This window comes from Ambystoma mexicanum, chromosome 4q (genome assembly GCF_040938575.1).
Source record: "Ambystoma mexicanum isolate Mex_15411 chromosome 4q, UKY_AmexF1_1, whole genome shotgun sequence".
NCBI lineage: Eukaryota > Metazoa > Chordata > Amphibia > Caudata > Ambystomatidae > Ambystoma > Ambystoma mexicanum.
The window spans coordinates 1,232,045,334-1,232,068,323 of NC_090928.1; positions in this window are offsets into that span (position 1 = coordinate 1,232,045,334).

A 22,990-nucleotide genomic window follows, 5' to 3' on the forward strand; every position below is an offset into this window, starting at 1 on the left:
AGCGGATGGCGCCTTCAGCGACGGCAGCGACGCCGTACTTTCGGACGGCGAGGGCATTACGGCGTCGAAAGACAGCCGAGCGCAGGTCCCCGACCTCGGAAGCTCGTCCAGCAGGCCGGCTATGGGGAAGACCCCCGGCGACACAAGCGCTTCACACACCACACACACTAAGCACACGAAGTCCAACCGAGACTCGACGACGTCGAGTTCTCGGAAAGAGGCACAAACAGAACGGTCTGATTCGGTGTCCTCTGGGCGTTCTCGATCGAGATCGCCGCATGACTCCAGGCAATCATCCACTCTTGCCAAGAGTGCCTCGCTCCCTAGGCTAACAGAAGTTCGACCGTCGGAGGACGAGGACGACTTCTACCCCCAGGCCGCGCTCCAGGAGTCGGAGCCCGCAGACAAGATCAGCGAGGCCCCACGCTCGAAGGACAGGGACTGTACCCCCGATCCTCGACGCCAAGCGTCGAAAACCTCCGGAGCCACAAAAGGACAGGGAAAACATTTTTCCACTCACGGAGAGGGGGGAAAACAGCAGAAGAAGCAGCCTTTGCACTCTTCCACACCTGTGAAACACACCACTCCCCCTAAACAGACAGACAAGACCAGGTCTGCTGATATGTCTAAAACCAGCAAATCTACGCAAGATAAATCCCTGAGACTTGCTGAGAGAGTCATTCCCAGTTCAAAAAAATGGTCGAGTGAAGACATAGATAGGGTCATGTCAAGGATGTCTTCTTTGGCTGACTTTTACGATAAAAATCCAGACCATTTCCTTTCGTATGATCCACAAGGGGCGACACCCTCAGGCTCTAACGATCCTATCCCTCCGAGTAAGAAGCCCCGGTTTGAGACATCGATGAGGTCTACAGACCCCTTCGAGGTACAACCATACTCACGACCATACTCACTGTATCAAGGAGAGGCTTCCTTTGGTGAGGACCAAGAATTTGGCATGGCAGAAGAGCAAACCGGGACGGTCTGGGGATGATGAGGACCAAGAAGAGGAAGAGGAAGACCCTAAAACCTACAGAGTAGATTCCCCGGTAGAAAACGAAGCCCCGGTTACCGACTCCCCTGTCGATAACCAACCCCTCCTAAACGAGGTTCTCGCACGTGCAGCAGAACATTTCCATATTGACACCCACAGTGTCCAGGAGGAGAGGGACTTCGCAGAAGAGTTAGTGGGAGAAAGGAGGCTTGTTGCCCAGACCATCCTTATCCTTAAGTCCATTCAGCGAAGAATAGACCCGTCCCTGGTGAACCCGAACCTCACCAGAGCAGTCAATCCCAGGTTTGAAAAACTTTTCAGGGCAGCCCAGTCTGACCCTCTCTATATAAGAGGACATCTGAAGCCAGACTCCCTAGTTGTCACTAACACTCGTAAGAGGGCTGGAACACCCTTGTCATCGTCCGAAGCTCCTCCCGACAAGGAGAGCAAAAAACTATATGGTTTCGGCAGGAAAGTAGCCTCAACGTCCGCCTATCAAGCAAGGATTGCAAACTCCACCACCCTATTGGCCAGCTACAACTGCCATCAGTGGGAAGAAGTCGCGGCACTCATAGCCTCTGCTCCGGAACCTCTAAAGGGCCAGTTAGCTCGGATTTCCGCAGAGGGTAGAGCCGTGTCTGGTTGCATTTTGAAAGCAACTTTTGACGCCGCGGACAACGCAGGCAGATTGATAGCAGAAGGTACTGTTATCAAGAGACATGCGTGGTTACGGCAGTCTGGTTTTAAGGCATAAACCCAGGCATCGTTGTTGGACAAACCAGTGGAAGCCAATCTGTTGTTTGGTAAGGCGGTCGAGGACGCACTGAAGAATGCCAAGGACGAATACGAGACACTCAAGTCCCTTGGCCAGTTAACCAATAAACCCCCTAACCAGAGAGGGAATAGTAATTTTCATCGCCCACGCGGCCAAAATTCCCAGAGAGGATCTAACTATTCCCAGGGGCAGGGTACAAAGTGGAACAACAGCCAACAGTCTACCCAGGGTTACGGCAGGGGTAATAGGAGAGGTTGTGGTAAAGGCAGAGGCAGCCCCAGCAAAGGAGGCGGCATGCCTCCACCAAAGCAGTGACGCTCAGTTCAGGGTCCCTTCTCACGCAACCCCAGTAGGGGGACGCATTTCCAACTTCACCCAGGCTTGGGAAGGGATCACATCAGACAGATGGGTGCTGTCAACAGTATCCACAGGGCACTGTATAGAACTACTGAAGCGTCCCCGGAACCATCCTCCACAACAAAGAGTACACTCTTTAGAACATCAGAGGATTCTCCTCGAGGAGATCGCCATTCTGCTAGAAAAGGACGCGATAGAACTCCCGGGACACCAGGTAAACAGGGGTATTTATTCAACTTACTTCCTTGTGCCAAAGAAAGATTTGACAATGCGCCCAGTATTGGATTTACGGCCTGCCAACAAGTATGTCAAGCCCCAAAAGTTTCGTATGACTACGCTACAAGAGGTAATCCCCCTCCTAAAAAAGGGGGATTACATGGCAACCTTGGATATGAAAGATGCTTATTTTCATATTTCCATGTTCCCAGCGCACAGAAGGTACTTGCGCTTCAAGGTGGACAGTCGGCGCTACCAATTCAAGGTACTGCCCTTCGGAATAGCTTCGTCACCAAGGGTATTCACCAAGGTACTGGCGGTGGCGGCTGCACACCTACGCAGGGAGGCAATCCCGGTGTACCCTTATCTGGACGACTGGCTCATAACGGGGGAAACCCCAGTAATTTGCAGGACAAACGTTCAAAGGACTATCGACCTCCTCCACGAGTTAGGCTTTGTAATCAACGAGAAAAAGTCAAGCCTGGTGCCAAGCACCTCCAAACAGTTCCTAGGATCAATCCTAGATACTGAAGAGGGGTTGTCCTTTCCTTCAGAGGAAAGAATTCGGAATATACTACTGCAAATTCCGCATTATCAGTCCGGTGACCAAATAACAGTACGCAAAGCTATGCGGTTACTGGGCATGATGGCGTCATGTATTTACCTGGTCCGCCACGCGCGCCTGGGCATGCGTCCCATGCAGGAATGGTTGGCGAAACAGTGGTCTCAGGCAAGTGGTCAGTGGGACGATCTAGTGGTCGTTTTGCCAACACTAGTACAAAGCCTTCACTGGTGGACAAGAGAGAATCTTGCACAGGGAAAATCCTTTTACGATCCCGAAGTACAGGCAGTAGTCACTACCGATGCATGTCTGACGGGGTGGGGAGCTCACCATCTCCACCACACAGCTCAGGGTCTTTGGTCTGCCTCAGTGGCCAAGAACCACATCAACCTGCTAGAGCTTCTGGCAGTATTCAGAGCGCTTCAAGCGTTCGAGCCCCACCTACTAAACCTGTCAGTGCAAATCCGGACGGACAGCACAACAGCCATGTTCTACCTGAACAAGCAAGGAGGGACTCGTTCGCCAAATCTGTCCAAGCTTGCCCAGAAAATCTGGATATGGGCACTCAGATGGAACATCTTCCTGTCATCACAACATGTTCCAGGGGAGCTCAATTCCCTAGCAGATGCTCTGAGCAGAGACTCCCTCCCAGAGGAACACAAATGGGTTCTACACAGAGAGGTCGTAGAAGATATCTTCTCTCAGTGGGGGTTCCCCACTATAGACTTATTCGCCACAAGTGAAAACAGACAAGGCCCAGGATTTGCATCCAGGTTCCCGCAACCAGACTCCCAGGGGAACGCCCTGTGGATGAACTGGTTAGGGATGTTTGCATACGCTTTCCCACCAACTCCTCTCATCAGGAAGGTGGTGAACAAGATGAACAGAGAGTCGATGAAGCTCGTCCTAGTTGCTCCCATGTGGGCAAGACAACCGTGGTTCCCACACCTACGCAGGATGGCGGTGTGCGAGCCCATCAAACTTCCAGCCTGGTACAACCTACTGTCCCAGCAGCAAGGTCAAACATTGCACCAGCAACCCAACTCAATGAACCTGGCAGCATGGCTCCTGAGGTATTAGAGTTTGGACATCGCAATTTACCACAGAGGTGTATGGACATCCTAAAAGAATCTAGGAAAGCAAACACAAAGCACTGTTACTTTGACAAGTGGAAGAGGTTCGTTATCTGGTGCCAGAGTAGACAAATCAACCCTGTTGATTGCACTCCTTCCACTATTGTTACATACATGCTCCACCTGCTAGATGCAGGGTTGGTTTTTAACTCACTGAAAGTACACCTGGCAGCCCTGTCGGCATACACCACTTCCCATAGCAAGGTCTCGTGGTGGAAAGTACCAGTAGTTAAAGCCTTCATGGAAGGAGTAAAGAGACTTCACCCTCCCATTTCAAACCCACCACCAGGGTGGGACCTTAATGTGGTGCTATCCAAGCTCATGGGACCCCCTTTCGAGCCCATGTATAAAAGCAGTCTCAAACACCTGACTTATAAAACGGCCTTCTTAGTAGCTATTACTTCTATAAGAAGAGTCAGTGAAATTCAGGCTATGTCAGTGCAGGATCCCTTCTTTACTGTCCATAAAGACAAACTGGTTTTACGCACACACCCTAGGTTCTCACCTAAGTTTATATCTAAATTCCACGTAAACCAGTCCATCGAGCTTCCGGCTTTCTTCCAGGACCCTCAAAGCTCGGCTGAGGTGAAACTACACACCCTAGATGTGCATAGGGCGGTCCTCTACTATGTAAATAAGATCAGACCGCTAAGAAAAACAGATCAACTGTTTGTCTCTGTAGCTACAGGCAGAGAGGGGGATCGCATCTCTAAAGGTGCCACCTCGAAGTGGATTATTAACTGTATCCAGCTGTGTTACTCACTCTCTGAAAGAACTCTGCCTTTCACGCCAAAAGCCCACTCTACTAGAGGCATTGGGGCCACTCTGGCTTTCATTGCAAATGTACCCCTTGACACCATTTGCAAAGCAGCTACTTGGAGCTCTATTCACACTTTTACTCAGCATTACTGCATTGACACCCATTCCAAAGCAGATACACAAGTGGGACAAGCGGTTCTAAGACACTTATTTGCTCATGACCCTTCTCACATCCCACCTCCTTCAGGTACTGCTCGCTAATCTATGCACAGCATGTGATCTAAGCAGATTCCACAAGCCTCAGAAGGGATACATTACTCACCGTAATCGTATTTCTGATGCTTGTATCTGCTTAGATTCACATGCGACCCACCCTTCCTCCTCTCTGAGAGAAGGCGCATGGTTGCTTGTAGTCTTACCTTTCTATCTATCTGCTTGGATTATCTGTACTCACGCTACTCCTCATGCTACCTCATGTCAGGAAAAATACAATCTGAGGATCCTAGACGCGTGAGGGATCTTGGGTACAGTGGACGTCACACTAGGGATAGTATTACTGGCACGCCCTGTGTCGACGCCCATTTTCGAGTTTCGAAAAACAAACTGTAATACTCTGCAGCTTCCACTAGATGTCGGCCTATGCACAGCATGTGAATCTAAGCAGATACAAGCATCAGAAATACGATTACGGTGAGTAATGTATCCCATATATGTATATACACACACACACTAGAAGGTATCAGGAGTCTTGTAAGAGCTAGTGAGCAACTAGTCGTCGGCAGACTTCAGAAGATTGATATAGTTGGATCTGAATTCCAGAAAAGGCTGCTCCTCATGTAGAGGATGTGGCAATGAATTCCAAAATTGGGCCGCTCTGACCTGGAAGCTGCCTCCCCCAGCCCTAGCCAGCCTGAAGGGTATGATAAGGCTATTGCTATTGGTGGTTCTTGCCGGTCGGGTGAAGCTTCTCTTTAGGAAACTGTCAGTGAGATAGCTAGGTGCAGCATTATTCAAAGCTTTGTGAACAAGGGATGCAACTTTTACATGGATTTTGTTTTGGGTAGACAGCCAGCTGTTTTGGCACCTAATCTTAGATATATGTAATCTTTTTGACACGCCAAGAGCTGCTCTCAAGGCATTATTTTGTTGGATTTGAATTCTGTGGATGATAGATTTGTTAGCACCGATGTATAGGGCATTGCAATAGTCGAGCCTAGACAGAATCAGGACTCTAGCTAAGATAATGCAGTTGTCATCTGATAGATAGTGTTTACCTGCTCTAAGGAGCTTACAAGTGTAAGCTGTGACTGATGCAATGGATTTCACCTGTTTATCGAAGGAGAGGGTGGAATCCAGATAAAAGCCAAGTGTCTTCACCCCCTTGGATACCTTAATGATATTGCCATCAATCTCAAAAGAGGTGTAGTCTTGGCCTCATTTTTTAAGATAAGAGTGAGTACCCAGGATGATTAGCTCTGTTTAATCATCATTCAGGCATAGACCGTGGGTTGCCATCCATGCCTGGATGATGAGTTACACCCTATTTACCAAGGCCAAATCCTTGTTGTAATCCCCGGAACGTGGGAGGAGAATCTGGGTATCATCTGCATAATTAGTGTAGGTGATACCAAGAAGGTCCAGATCATCAAAAAGGGGCTTAGTAAATATGTTGTATAGGGTGGGGGAGACATGAGAGGCCTGGGGAACTCTGCATAGAATGGGGATCGGGTCAGCCGCTGCCGAAGGGGAGAACACCCTCATAGTCCTGTCTCCGAGGAAAGACTCAATCCAGGTTATAGCCTCTTTGGAAAAATGTGCAGCTGAGTCTAGGTGGCTGCAAAGGAGCTTGTGGTCGACAAGGTCGATTGCAGCCGAAAGGTCCACCAAAAGGAGAAGGGCTGTTTTACCTTTGTCTCGTAGTTCAACTATTTGTCCTTTAAATCGATGAGAGCAGTCACAGTACCATGTTGGGGTTGGAATCCTGATTGACGTCCTCCTAAGAGCTAATGTTGTTCCAAGAATTTTTGAATTTGTTTGTAAGCAATCTTGTCCAGGATTTTAAGCAAAAATGGGACTGTCGTGATGGGACGGTAGTTTGTAGGTTTGTAAATGACATGAGGAAAGTAGAATAAACAGGTTCCCTTTGAACTGGAAATAACTATCACATCCACCCCACTTTGCTCGCATTTCGGAACATTCTAATCTAAATGACTACCATTTCAGCACGCACAGCTGGGCATCGGTCACTCTGAGTGTCACTTAACCTCATGTTTATTGCCGGTCAAAACAAATGGCTGGACTCTTCTGGAAACTCCCATGCACTTAAAAGAGATCCAATATGCTCTCTGCAGAACTGCCAAGCCATAAACACCCTGACTGATTTTATCGGCCGCCCATCTGCATGGTTATTCATTGATTCTCCTTTGACCTCCAAGCCGGCAAAACTAGTTATTCGCAGATGCTCAGAATTCATCCTGTGAACTCCTAGCTGCAGAGTTTTAATACATTTATAAACAAAGCACAGCACATGTAGATTTACAAATTCCCTATGTATGTATGCCAGTGTGCATGCATGTTTAATACTGTTGTCTATTCTGCGCAATGGGTTCTTAGTGACCGGCCCCATTCCTCACATACGCATTATGAAACTCCTCATCACCCAACTTCTAGGCACTTCGTTGCACACCATATCTGGATCGTGTTTATATTTCTCCAGCATAGGGTCTGGCATGGATTCACATGCTCATGAATATTCCCCGTCGTCAGGCTGGGAATCCTCGGTAAAGAAAAAACCAGTATCAGTTTCGTTTCTGATCTGTCTTTCGTAGTAACAACCAATCACTGGTCTCTGCGTCATACTGACCACAGCCAATGACTGCCCTCTACCTAAGCACCGCCTCTGGCAGCCATCTTCAGATTTTTACTGCACGTTCATGTGTTGGGATCCTCGTGCTATTGCTCTCGAGCGTTAGTGCTATTTTTTCACGTTTTTTTTTCTCAAAAACTTCGTTTTTTCGGTCAAAAGAGCCTCAAGCTCCACCGACTCTCCATCCGATCAACGGGGACCCGTGTCGGATTCGTCTGCGCCCCTCAAGGGTGAAGATTTTGTCGAGCTACGCTTTTGGAGGACTCCAGAAGTTTCTCAGGCCCGGACATGGCCTAGGAGAAGGGAAGCTCGATGCCCGGAAAGCTGTTCAGGATCTGCCCTGGATGCCAGCTGCAGAACGTCTTTAAGGAGGACGAACACTCCTGTTGTCTCTACTGCTTACATGAGGACAAGACGCACGTGGAGAAGGACTGTGCGTTTTGCGGCAATATGTCGGAACGGACCATGAAGGACCGCCACCAACGTCTCGCCAACTGGCTGGAAGGGAAGAGCCCATCAGGCGAGAAGAAGAGGAAGAAATCCGAGCGGTCTTCTAAGACCTTTGAGGACGCCCCGGCGACGGGGGTCCAACATAAGGCCAAGCACCGCTAGTCCGCTGGCACCGGGAGAGCCGAAAGGTCGGGCTCTACGGGCGCCAGGCAGGGCGCACCCTCCCCGGCACCTACAGCCACGAGCCAACGCTCTGGGTCGGGTAAGAGGAAGGGCGAGCACCCGGCGAAGCTCCTGGAGAGGCCCCGGTCGAGCTCGAAGGCCCCATCGGAGGGGGAGCGAGGCAGTGTCCCCCCCCTCAAGGATAAGGCGGTGAGCGCACCTAAGGTGGTGAAGGCCTTAATCCATCCGGCCAAGCCCTCTATCGATACTGTCGCGGCGGCCCTGGCTCAGCCTGTGGAGGCTACACCAGTGGTGGCGACCTCGGGGCTCAGAGTCTCCCTGCCACCTCGGAGGGAGTCCTCTTTTGTGCCCATCGATAGGACCCCCGTGAAACCCCCGGCGGGGAAGAAAAAGGGGGGCAGGGCGTCGTCGTAGATTCGGCCTCAACCTCAGAGGAAGAGCTGATTGAGGTCTTAAGCCACGGCCTTGGCGTGGAAGAAGACCGGCCCGTCGGGATGGTTTCCGACGCAGGTGACAACGACATCGTCGAGGGTGCCGACGGGGCTCCTGATCGCCCGTCGGATTCCCCTCTGCCAGTGTCGCAAGACAACTCGGCGGCCATTTTGTTGGCTATACAGTCCTTATGTTCAGAGATAAGGACGAGACTACCGTTGCCGACGGAGGAACCTCTCCCGTCGGGGGATCCTGAACCGGGACCTTCTGGTGCTCCCCCGCCCAAGAAAAGAAGGATTCACCCTCCACCTCCTTTTCAGCCGTCGCGCCCCGTCCAGTCCTCCTCCCCGTCCACCCGAGGGGATGATACGGGGACTGACACGGCAGCGACGGGTACGGACGACGAGGTATACGACGAGGATCTACCGTCGTCACCTCCCACCAGGGTTTCTCCTCCCGACGAGATTGGATCGTTCCACTCCATGATCGCCAGGGCATCCGAGCTTTTCCAACTCTGCCCTGAGGAGAAGAAAAAGGAAGGATTCCTTTATCAACGGCGCGAGGCCAAGAGGAAGACGGTCCTCGCGGTGCCTCTACTGGACGACATTTGGGATGAGGGCCTCGCCCTCCTCAAGAACCCTTCCACGACGCCAGCTAGAAGAGACCGGTTCGAGAAGAAGTACCGGGTCCCGGACGCGGCCCCCCTGTGCCACCGGGCGCAGCCTACCCCGGACTCCGTCGTCTCCGCGGCGGCCAGGAAAAAAGCGGGGGGGGTGCGGCCTCCACATCGACTTCCCCACCGGACGGCGAGGAAAAGAAATTGGACGCTATGGGACGCAGGGTCATCTCGTCTGCAGCGACGACGATTAAAGCGGCCAACGCCTTGGCTATCGTGGCCCGCTACGACAGGGAGCTATGGTACAAACTGGCTCCCCTTCTGGACTTCCTGCCGGACGACAAGAGGGCGGATGCCCTGGAGATCCTACAGGAAGGAGAGGTGGCGTCGGACCACGCCATCACTATTGCGACGGACATCGCCGACACTGGGTTTCGCCAGTTGGGCAACGGCGTGTGCCTTAGGCGGCGTGGATGGCTCAAGGCTACGGACTTCCGTCAAGATGTACAGACCAGAGTCCTGGACATGCCGTTCGATGGGAACAACCTGTTTGGGGAAACAGTGGACGATTCCCTTCAGGCCATTAAAGCGGACACTGAGACGGCCCGGGCCCTTGGGGTTCTGCAGCAACGACGGACGCCCTTTCGGAGCAGCGGAGGCAAGGGCGCCTCCAAAGGTTCCGGCGGCGGTTTCTCCACCTACCGTCAAGCGGCCCGCTCGTCGTCTCAGGAGGCCTACAGAGGACGAGGCAAGTCTGGCGGACCCCGCCGTCGTCGCCAAGGAGGTCAAGGCGGCAAAGCCTCGTCGAAACAGGATTGAACCGGCTGTGGGGTCGGGCCCCCACCGAAGCACCCCGGTGGGAGGCCGGCTGGCGAGCTTCGTCAGCGTGTGGGAGTCCATCTCCACCGACCGTTGGGTGCTGGACGCCTTAGCCCGGGGCCACGCGCTCGAGTTTCAAAGGAGGTGCCCGCGCGTCCCCCCCGTGGCCAGGAAAGAGCTTCACGTCCCTCAGCTTCTCCTGGAGGTAAAGGCGATGCTCAGGAAGGGCGTCATCGAACTCGTCCCAAAGAGGCTTCGGGGCTCCGGAGTTTACTCGAGATACTTCCTCGTGAAGAAGAAGACGGGAGGATGGCGCCCCATCCTAGACCTGCGACGTCTGAACAAGTTCATCAAGGCGCAAACGTTCCGGATGGTCACCCTCCAGCACGTCCTGGGGCAGCTGGAGGAAGGAGACTTCCTGTTGTCGTTGGATTTGGAGGATGCCTACTTCCACATTCCCATCCTAAAGGGGCACCGAAAATTCCTCAGGTTTGTGGTCCAAGGACGTCACTACCAGTTCAAAGCCCTCCCCTTCGGACTACGGTCGGCACCGAGGGTATTTACCAAGTGCCTTGCACCGGTGGCGGCGCAACTGCGCCGCGAGGGGATCCACGTCTACCCCTACCTGGACGACTGGCTCATCCGAGCCAAGACGAGGGATCTCGCCGTGGAGCACACGGCAAGGACCGTCCAACTTCTCACGGACCTGGGATTCTCCGTGAACTACGCCAAGTCCCACCTGGTACCCGCGCAAAACGCACTGTTTCTGGGAGCGAAGCTCGACACAGTGTCCCTTCTGGCCTCCCCGTCGGAGGAAAGGACCAGGTCCATCCTGGGCAAGGTACAGCGGATGTTAGTTTCCGACGCGGCCAAGGTGAGGTCCATCAAGTCCCTCCTCGGAATGATGTCTTCTTGCATCTACCTCATTCCCATGTGCAGGCTCCGGATGCGCCCGTTGCAGGAGTTCCTGGACGTGCGCTGGATCCAGACGACGGGCGGCTTCGAGGAGAAGATCACACTCGACGAGAATTTCCGCCGAGCGGTCCGGTGGTGGGGCACCCGCGCGCATCTGACGGCGGGCATGGACTTCCAGACCCCAGACCACCAGGAGACAGTGACCACGGATGCCTCCCTGGAAGGGTGGGGAGCGCACACCGAAAATCTGCACGCGAGAGGCCTCTGGCTCCCGACGGAGAAGTCCCTCCATATCAACGTCCTGGAGCTCCGTGCAGTGTTCTGGGCCCTCAGGTCCTTCCTCCCGTCCCTCAAGGGCAAGGTGGTGAGGATCTTCACCGACAACACCACCACCATGTTTTACATCAAGAAACAGGGCGGAACCAGGTCCCCAGCACTGTCCAAGGAGGCGCAGGACCTGTGGCATTGGGCAGTCGCCCAAAGGATGTTTCTGGTGCCGTTTCATCTGGCAGGGATAAAAAACACCATCGCCGACTCACTCAGCAGGGAGCTGCGCTCGTGCCACGAGTGGGAACTACAGCAGGATCTAGTGGATCGCCTCTTCCGACGGTGGGGCACACCCCAGATCGACCTGTTCGCGACGGCGACGAACTCCAAGTGCCGGAGGTTCGCCAGCAGGTTTCCCCAGGCGAGGAGCATGGGCGATGCTTTCTCGTTCCCCTGGGAGGGCCTGTTCCTCTACGCGTTCCCTCCTTTGCCACTGCTAATCCGGTTCGTCAACCAGCTCAAGAGGTCACGGTGCAGGATGATCCTCGTCGCACCTGCGTGGCCGAGGCAGATATGGTTCCCGGACCTTCTGGACTTGTCAGCGTCCCCGCCAATCAAGCTGCCGGTGGACGCGGATCTACTCTCCAGGGAAGGAGGCGCCATCCTCCACCACGACCCGTAATCGCTGAACTTGCAGGCCTGGCTCCTGCAGCGCTAGAGTTTGGAGGATACGACATACCGGCCGACTGCAGAGAGGTTCTTGCAAAGGCCAGGGCGTCCTCGACTCTTAAATGCTACGGACACAAATGGAAGAGGTTCTCTGTCTGGTGCCACGCACAGAAGATTAACCCTCTACGGATTACGGCTCCCCAGGTACTGCCGTACCTGCTGACGCTGGCCAAAGCTGGACTGGCACACGCGTCCATCAAGATTCATCTTGCTGCGATCTCCCGTTACACCAGAACCACGGGCCGGACGTCCCTGTGGTCTCATCGTCTGGTGAAAGAGTTCATGAAGGGACTGTTCAGATCGTTCCCGCCGAGGAAGGCGCCGGCCCCGGCGTCGGAGCTCAACGTGGTGCTGACCAAGCTCATGGGACCTCCGTTCGAGCCTCTGCACTCGGCCCCGTTGAAGTTTCTGTCGTGGAAAACAGCATTTCTTGTGGCCATCACCTCCGCACGACGGGTGGGAGAGATCCAGGCCCTTTCCTGCAAGGCCCCGTACTTGACTTTTCACAACACGAGGGTAGTGCTCAGGACGCACCCCTCCTTCATGCCCAAGGTACCGTCGGACTTCCATCTCAACGAACCCTTGGTGTTGCCTGTGTTCTTCCCGTCGCCTTCGTCGCCGGCTGAGAGGACTTTGCACTCGCTGGATGTGGCTAGAGCGCTGAAGTTCTACGTGGACCGCACAAAGTGTTTTCGGAAGACGTCACAACTCTTTGTGAACTTTGGACCTGTCAATCAGGGGAAGGCTCTCTCGAAGGCTTCCATTTCCAGATGGCTCTCCGGCTGTATCATGTACTGTCATCGGTTGGCAAACCGACCGCTGCCTGGCCGTCCGAGAGCCCATTCCACCAGAGCGATCGCAGCTACCACGGCGTTCCTTTCTGGTGTGCCCCTGCTGGACATATGCAGGGCTGCTACGTGGAGGTCGACGCACACCTTCACGAAATTCTACTGCGTCGATCGGGATTCCAGGGAGGAGTCCAGGGTCAGCCAAGCAGTGCTGCGCAACCTGTTCGCCTGAGGTGAGCCTGGTGAGGAGGTAAGATGCTTAATGTTGAGTTTGATGTAATGCTTAATGTTGAGCCTTTGCCACCTCCCGTGGTTGTGCACGTGTGTACTGCTATGTATTCTTTATTCATGAGCATGTGAATCCATGCCAGACCCCATGCTGGAGAAGGAACAAGTTACTTACCTGTAACTGTTGTTCTCAAGCATGGGTCTGGCATGGATTCACATGCGAACCCTCCCGCCTGCCCCTCTGCGGCTCTTCACTTGGTCATGCTGCCACTTCACGTGCTTCCAAATCTGAAGATGGCTGCCAGAGGCGGTGCTTAGGTAGAGGGCAGTCATTGGCTGTGGTCAGTATGACGCAGAGACAAGTGATTGGTTGTTACTACGAAAGACAGATCAGAAACGAAACTGATACTGGTTTTTTCTTTACCGAGGATTCCCAGCCTGACGACGGGGAATATTCATGAGCATGTGAATCCATGCCAGACCCATGCTGGAGAACAACAGTTACAGGTAAGTAACTTGTTCCTTAATTTGGTGGTTTTTGCATTTTATCTTAATACGCTTGTGCAACTCTATTATGTATCAACTTGAACTTAAAGTAACACTAAAGTAACATATTTCGTTCACACTTAACTATGCTGGATACATATGAAATGTCAACATCGCCCTGACTTCGCTGTATGCACAGTCACAAATTTGCCATGCGCAACATAATCCCCTCTTCATCGTTGGAACCTTTCCTGACTACCTCAACACCTGCTTGATGTGATAATGTTAGGGAATGTGAATGAATGACAGCTCAGTGAATTTTGGATGGGTGATGCTTGTGTGTTGGGTAGCTGAGCGGCCTGAGGCTGGCCCGTGGGGGTTCTCCTAGTCATATATAAAGTTGAGGAGTAATTGGAACCTGTACAAAGTGTTTTCTACATTCTGGCTCCCGACCTGTTTATCCTGCGCTTCACTTGGGACCTTCCAGGTTGCACTATGGCACTTTCCTTGATATCTCTTATAACCTTTTAATTGTGTGTGATTATCATACATGAATGAGGCAGTATGCGTGACATTCTAAAACGTGCTGCTAATCCAGGTTAGACCAGTTCTACAATATTTATCACATCTAAGTGGTTGAAGCCCTCATAGAAGAACTGCCATTAGGCACCTGTGAGCTATATTTACAGGTGGACTGGCCTAATAGTAGACATTACGGCTCAGTGGAACTGGGGAAGTGTTTTTTCTGTGTAGTGTTACATGCGCCTGGCTCTCCCTAAGCGCTTTCCGGATTTGGAAAATCTGTCTTAAAACATATCAATTTGACTTCTTCACCAAGAACACAGCTTTAAACAACTCAGTGGTCTGCTGCTTCGCTTGTGAGCTCTAACAATCCAATACCAAAGAATGTTTCTTGTACGAGCGGGTCGAACTCATGTAATCACAACATGTTTGCTGTCCTTAGCAAATAAGTCATGGGCTGAACATGTACAAAAATGTACCCACTCATCTCCCAGCCATAGCATGCCCAGAGATGTACAAGTCAGGCGGTAAGGAGTTAACGGTGCTGGTGAAGGAGCCGGCGCCATCAACCCCGTACCGCCTGATTATGAGGTCCCTCGCGGGACCCACTCTGCACGTCTGGTTTCGGGTCCCGCGAGCGGAGGAGGGAGCAAACAGCAGGCCGCTCGTAATCTGCCCGTTGTTTGCTCCCTCTCCCATTCCCATTGAGCCCTATGGGGGCTTGTGACAATGTGTATGTCCTAGTATTAGGGTCTGCTTTACTCTTTATGTACAAACTGGGACTATAAAGCCCTCCGGAGACGGAGATACTGAACCAGGAAGTGAGCCATGTAGGACCTTTCCTCTAAAACCCTGTGTTTTTCGTTCCCTAGGAAACGGTGGGTGACGAGGAGGAGGTCGAGCCCAACGGTCTCAGCTGGGCTTATTGAGGAGGCAGCTGATATATGAACGAGATTGAGAGAGTTCCAATGCGCCGTTGCGCGGAGTTCAGTTCTAAAAGTTAACTTGAGTTATTTATTGTTCAACGCTGAAGCGGAGAGTGGAGTATTACCAGGAAGAGTTACATATAGACATACTGCCGCGTATCGTGTCGTGAGGAGGCGCGGAACACGACGACCTGCTCCTGACCAACGGAGTGAAAGGAGGAGGGAAACGTTCTTCACGACTGGAAGAAAAGGTGATTTGCCGACTCCGGAGCCGAGGTTTGAAGTTAGGAAGAGGCGGGGATGAGATCGAGCATTCGTTCGCCGACGGAGGAGAAAACGGAAGACTCAGCCCGCAGGTAACGCTCCGTAATGAGGGGAGAAGTAAAAAGCTATGACCTGGTAAGAGGCTGACAAAGTGGGAGGATCGTTTGATTAACCCATAAGAGGGTTGAGAAGTGAAAGGGCGAAGAGAAATCCTTAAAGAAAGAGTCAGGCCACACAAACTTTATACACGTATGTGCCACAAAAGGAAATAAGGGCTTAACTATGTGGGAAGCCAAATGAAGTAGGAAAGGCCACATTACTGAAAAGTGTAACGAAATTGCACACTTACAAAATAAAACAAGCGAACATCCACCCAAGTGAACAGTGAAAAGAAAGAGGACTCTAGAATATAGGGTGATGTGCTGAAAGGACTTTTAAAAAGGAAGCCAGTCGTGACAATTGGGAAACAGAAAAAAGCCAGCAGGCTCATGCAACCTTACTGAAAGAAATAAACACTACCTGGCTAGAAGTGGAAAACAGAGGAACATAGAGACCTTTGAACTTTATTAGTCCAGTCACAAGGTAAACAGAAGAGGAAAAGGAAGATCCTTTAAGAATGGAAACCAAAGAGCCAAAGTGAAACGTCAAATCCGGAGAGACAGAGGAAAAGCAAAACAAGAGACGAAAAAGGAAAAGAAGAGAGGAAAAGACAGAAGTAAAGACAAAGAGAAATAAATAAGACCTCGTACAGTCTGTCAGATAGAACTTACCTTTTTAATTCCTGGCCAGCCAGACTAGACGACCCTCTCCTTGAAGATTGGCGGAACCTTGCAGAAGACGTATCCTTTTTTTTTGGCTTTTCTGAAAAGAAAAGAATTTGGTTAATAAAGAATTGGGCTCTCTTTCAGTCCAAATAAAACTACATTTGGCTGAAGTCTCATAATTCTTGTTATTTCGTACCATCTAACCGTTAGGTTGTCACATTTTGGTGGCAGAGGTGGGATACTGAGAACGCCATGGAGGACCTTATTAAGACACTGAGCGAGGGTCAACAACTATTACAACAAGCCCTACAAATGCAATCACAACAAGCTCAAGCTGACAGGTTAGCCTTCCAACAGGCCTTACAAATACAGCAAGCTCAACTACTCGAAGTCACAAATATACGAAACAATCCCCAGGTACCCACCTCTGTCTTACAGAAGTATTTGGTAGGCGAAGACCCAGGGCACTTCTGCGTGAATTTTGAAAGAGTAGCTCGGAATGCACAGTGGCCCGCCGAGAGATGGTGTCATTACATCGCACCATTGATGACCGGTGAAATGCAATGTGCATATCAAGCGGCAAACCCTGCAGGTGATACCAGCTATGCAGACATGAAAAAAGTGGTATTGGAACGGATGGGACACGACGAGGAAACTTATCGACTAAAGTTTAGAGAAGTCAAGTTGAAGGGAGATGAAACTCTGAGGCAGTTGTTTTATCGAGTAAAGGAATTGGCAGAGAAATGGTTACAACCTGGTACCTCTACTTCAGCCGAAATAACTGAAAAGGTAATTCTGGAACAGTTCGTCGAAGCTCTCCCTGGTCCGGTACAGAGGTGGGTCAAACAACATCCCAGGCTGTCCTTAACGGAGGCTGTAGAAGTGGCCTCGGCTTACCAAAAGGCTGGACAAGGGAAGGTGATGACATATCCGACAAGCTATAAACCACCCCTTTTGTTGAATAAGTCCGCTACAACACCAAGATGGCCTCACTCAATGCTACGAAGATCAGAAGGTGACAGCGTATGCTCCAGACCTAGCAGTGAGGGTCCGGTGAATTATCGTCAAACTACTCTTACACCTAGAGGCCCACAATGTTTTGACTGTGGAGACTGGGGACATTTAGCAAGATTTTGTCCGAAAAAACCGAAAGCTGAACCAATGGAGGTCGGGGTACTCGAGTCCCAAAAAGGAAATGAGGTTCCAGAAATGATGAATGGTAGATTGTCGCAGTATCTGTATACCTGTGACGCAGAGGTGGATGGAAAGCACACCACCGCGTTAATCGACTCAGGGAGCCTACAGACAGCCATGACATCAGAGCTGGTAGGTGAAGATTATTATTCCTCAGAAAAAATTCCTATTCAATGTGTACATGGGGATGTAAGGGTTTACCCAACTAAGGAAATACAAATCAAGGTAGTCGGGGAAACAATGGGGGTGAAGGCAGCAGTATTACCTCATTTACCAAAACCACTTTTAATTGGCTCGGATTTTCCGAAATTTCCTGAGTTAGTTCATAAAATTGAGAAGAGCTGGTGGGAAACAGCCCCTTTCCATAGTGATGAAATACCTAGTCCAGTTCCTAAAATACCAAAAAGCAAAAATCTCAGACGCTCTCTAAAGGAAGAATGGAGAGCTAAAAATGTTCTCCCGGTAGCAGTGGACTGGAAGATCGAGGAAGACGGAGACAGTTTCAGGTCTGCTCAAGAGCTAGATCCTTTGCTACAAAATGCACGGGAACGGGCTTTAGAAGAAGTAACAGGAGAAGTACCACGATTCATCAAGGAGAATGGGTTGTATTATAGATTAAGTAAGGCCAGGAATGGTGAGGAATTAAAACAGTTACTGATTCCCCATAAATTCTATCAGACTATATTGGAAGTCGCTCACATTCAAATTGGTGAAGGGCACTTAGGAACGGAGAAAACAACAAAAAAGATATTGGATAGATTTTATTGGCCTGGAGTGTACCAGCAGGTAGTCTGATTCTGTCAGACATGTGAGGACTGCCAGCGGAAGAACCGAGCCAATGTGAGAAAAGCACCACTTCAAACTATGCTACTAGTGATGGAACCGTTCAGTAGGATCGGAATAGATATTGTTGGACCTTTGGAACCGACTCGAAGAGGACACAAATACATTCTAGTAGTGGTCGATTATGCAACTAGATACCCCGAGGCCTTTCCCCTGAAAGCCACAAATACCCAGCAGATTTGTGACGCAATCATACCTTTCATTGGACGAGTTGGGATACCCCGAGAGATTGTCACCGACCGGGGGTCGAATTTCATGTCCAAGATACTAGAACAAGTTTGTGAGACACTAAAAATAGAACATCTAAAAACCCCTGTGTACCACCCACAGACTGATGGGCTGGTGGAACGTTATAATTATACCATCAAGCAAATGCTGAAGAAAACGACTTCCCCAGAGAATAAAGACTGGGATAGAATACTTCCGTGGATATTAATGACACTCAGGAATACTCCACAGTCATCAACAGGATTTTCACCCTTTGAGTTAATGTTTGGGAGGCCCGTTCGTACTTTGTTAGACCTGTTAAAAGAAACCTGGGAAGAGCAACCAAACCATGAGATAACATTAACGGAGTATGCCTCCCAACTACAGGAAAGAGTGGAAAAACTACAAACAGTGGCTAGAGATAATCTTCTCCAAGCACAGATAAGAAAAGAGAAATCCTACAATCAAAATACACAGTTACGTACTTTTAAGAAAGGAGATCAAGTACTCGTCTTGGTACCTACATCAGAGAACAAAATGCTGGCTACTTGGAAAGGTCCTTATGAGAATCAAGAAGTGTTGGGACCTTTGACCTATAAAGTGAAACAGACAGACTGTAAATTTCCGTATCAAACATATCATGTCAATTTACTTAAAAAATGGAGATCTTCAGTCCCAACAATAGCCATGATATCCGCGAATGAAGTAGCAGAAGAACAATTTCTCCAACTAAAGAAGAAAACTGGTTCCGAGAGCCTAAATATAAACCCAAGTTTGTCAGCTGTCCAAAAAACAGAATTGTCTAATGTCATACAAAGCTTTTCACATGTATTCTCCTCTCTACCAGGGAAAACTAGTCTAACAGATCATCGTATAGTCACCAAACCAGGGGCCGTAGTGAGACAAAGACCTTATCGAATCCCTGAGTCAAAGATCAAAGCCTTCAACCAAGAGGTCCAAGAAATGCTGGATTTAGGGATCATTGAACCCTCCTACAGTGACTAGTGCTCCCCGGTAGTCCTGGTACCGAAGCCGGATGGGAGTGTGAGATTCTGTATGGATTTTTCGAAAAGTAAATGACATTTCTAAATTTGATGCATATCCAATGCCTCGAATAGAAGATCTCCTGAACAATTTAGGGAAGGTGAGGTTTTTGACTACAATTGATTTAACCAAAGGTTACTGGCAAATTCCTCTGCTGCCTGCAGATAAGGAAAAGACGGTGTTTGCCACACCCACGGGTTTGTATCAATTTACGGTACTACCCTTCGGTTTGCATGGAGCTCCGGCGACCTTTCAGCGACTGATGAACCATATTATCAAAGGACATGAACAGTATGTCGGTGCTTATCTTGATGATATCATAGTCTACAGCAACACCTGGACAGAACACCTGCAACATCTTACAAGAATACTTAAAACCTTGGAAACGACAGGGTTACACATAAATCCCAAAAGAACTCATGTTGCCATGTTTCATACAAAGTATTTGGGGTATTGCGTCGGTCAGGGGATCCTCAGACCCCAAGAGGAGAAGATCAAGGCCATAAAACAATTGAAATTTCCGGCTACCCCTAAACAAGTACGGGCGTTTCTAGGGTTCGTGGGATACTATCGAAGATTTATTCCACACTTTTCTACTTTAGCCAGCCCTCTCACGGATCTCTTAAAAAAGAGCTCAGCGACAAAGAAAACGTGGGAGACTCGGGAGACGTTACAAGCGTTTAAGGCTTTAAAGGAGGCCCTCACCAAAAGAGCTGTTTTACACTGCCCGGATTTTAACGCCCCGTTTTATCTACACACCGATGCCTCGGGTACCGGACTCGGAGCTGTGCTGTTCCAGGATCAGGGAGAGAAAGAAAGGCCCATACTCTTCATTAGTCGGAAGATGTTACCACACGAGTTGAACTATCCAACTATCGAGAAGGAGTGTTTGGCCGTAAAGTGGGCTATTGACGCTTTAAGATATTATCTGTTAGTTCACTTTAATAACAGATCATGCTCCCCTGGTCTGGCTTGCTCGGAACAAGGATTCAAATCAAAGAATACTTAGATGGTTTCTTTCCCTCCAGCCCTTCTCCTTTAGAACAATTCATAAACCAGGGAAACTGTTAGCCCAAGCTGATTATCTGTCCAGGGCAGAAACCCTTCCTGATCGTAAGGGTTTAGTAGAGGGGGTGTGACAATGTGTATGTCCTAGTACTAGGGTCTGCTTTACTTTTTATTTACAAACTGGGACTATAAAGCCCCCCGGAGACGGAGATACAGAATCAGGAAGTGAGCCATGTAGGACCTTTCCTCTAAAAACCTGTGTTTTTCGTTCCCTACGAAACGGTGGGTGACGAGGAGGAGGTCGAGCCCAACGGTCTCAGCTGGGCTTATTGAGGAGGCAGCTGATATATGAAAGAGATTGAGAGAGTTCCAATGCGCCGTTGCATGGAGTTCAGTTATAAAAGTTAACTTGAGTTATTTATTGTTCAACTCTGAAGCGGAGAGTGGAGTATTACCAGGAAGAGTTACATATAGAAATACTGCCGCGTATCGTGAGGAGGCGCGGAACACAACGACCTGCTCCTGACCAACGGAATGAAAGGAGGAGGGAGACGTTCTTCACAACTGGAAGAAAAGGTGATTTGCCGACTCCGGAGCCGAGGTTTGAAGTTAGGAAGAGGTGGGGATGAGATCGAGCATTCGTTCGCCGACAGAGGAGAAAACGGAAGACTCAGCCCGCAGGTAACGCTCCGTAATGAGAGGAGGAGTAAAAACCTATGACCTGGTAAGAGGCTGTGCCACAAAAGGAAATAAGGGCTTAACTATGTGGGAAGCCAAATGAAGTAGGAAAAGCCACCTTACTGAAAAGTGTAACGAAATTGCACACTTACAAAATAAAACAAGCTAACATCCACCCAAGTGAACAGTGAAAAGAAAGAGGACTCTAGAATATAGGGTGATGTGCTGAAAGGACTTTTAAAAAGGAAGCCAGCCGTGACAATTGGGAAACAGAAAAAAGCCAGCAGGCTCATGCAACCTTACTGAAAGAAATAAACACTACCTGGCTAGAAGTGGAAAACAGAGGAACATAGAGACCTTTGAACTTTATTAGTCCAGTCACAAAGTAAACAGAAGAGGAAAAGGAAGATCCTTTAAGAATGGAAACCAAAGAGCCAAAGTGAAACGTCAAATCCGGAGAGACAGAGGAAAAGCAAAACAAGAGACGAAAAAGGAAAAGAAGAGAGGAAAAGACAGAAGTAAAGACAAAGAGAAATAAATAAGACCTTGAACAGTCTGTCAGATAGAACTTACCTTTTCAATTCCTGGCCAGCCAGACAAGACGACCCTCTCCTTGAAGATTGGCGGAACCTTGCAGAAGACGTATCCTTTTTTTTTACTTTTCTGAAAAGAAAAGAATTTGGTTAATAAAGAATTGGGCTCTCTTTCAGTCCAAAGAAAACTACTTTTGGCTGAAGTCTCATAATTCTTGTTATTTCGTACCATCTAACCGTTAGGTTGTCACAGGGCTGAAATGGGAATGGGGAAGGCCCGGGTCCGGGTTCCCAGAGAGGGGAATTACAGGGCACTCCGAACTCAGAATGGCCCGGTAATTCCTCATTCTGGGAACCCGGACCCGATTTTGGCGGCAGTCGGCTACCGCCAATATCGTAATGAGGCCCGTTGAGAAGAGGAAAGTGAGGGAACCTTGCACTCTTTTATTTAATCTCAGCCATTGGTCAGAACTTTCATTTAGTGCTGTAACACCATTTGCAAGCGCTGCATTATACAAATAAATGTGTAAGAAAGTCACTCGTTTTTCAGATCTTGGCCTGCTTTAGGTCCAACATCCCCCATGTGCTCAGTATGTTCCTTTCAATTATTAGCACCTCAATTATGGACTACTTCATCACAAGATATTCCTCTACATTCTGCCTAATTGCCATTAACATGTTGTTTAAAGGAATATCCTTTGCCCTTTGCTTTTTGTCAGGCATGTGAAATGTGCAGCGGGCGCTTAACTATTGATTATGTAAACATCACTGTTCAAAATGTTTTTAACCGATATTTAGTGCACAGCGATTGGGGTGAAGTTGGCATAAAAATACATAAAAATAAATAAAGTTCAATTATTCCATCTTTCTCAAAATTACCTTTCTCAGTAATATATTCAGAATTGTGCCATTTGTTTAAAGGTAACCCCTTTTCCTTTACGGAAGGCACCTATTCATTTCATCCTGCTTACCCTCCCTTTGTTCAATATATTTTTTAGGTGGATAGTATTATAAGCTATTTTTCATAAGGATACCAGACCAGCAAGATGGCAAAGCATGCCCATTGTATTAGATACGTCTTGCATTCCTTCTTCACCATAATTCTTCCCACACTTATAGCATGAATGAATGGATCACAGCACCTCTAAAAAAAGTTATTGCTACTTGCCAACTCATTCGGTAACATTGCAAAAGAGTGGTGTATACAATATGTGCTACAATTTGGAAAAGATTGACTAGAACCTCTAAATCTTTCTCCCAATTGTGAGCCATGACCTGCCATTCAACATGGTACTGCCACCTTACCTCACAAATCAAACACACTACCGGCGGATAAAGCTATTGCTAAGCAATCGATGTATCCAGGGTTTAGGGAGAAGAGCACCCACAACGTCTGCCTCCCCACGCCTGTGCCTGTCAAGTCCAAGAACAG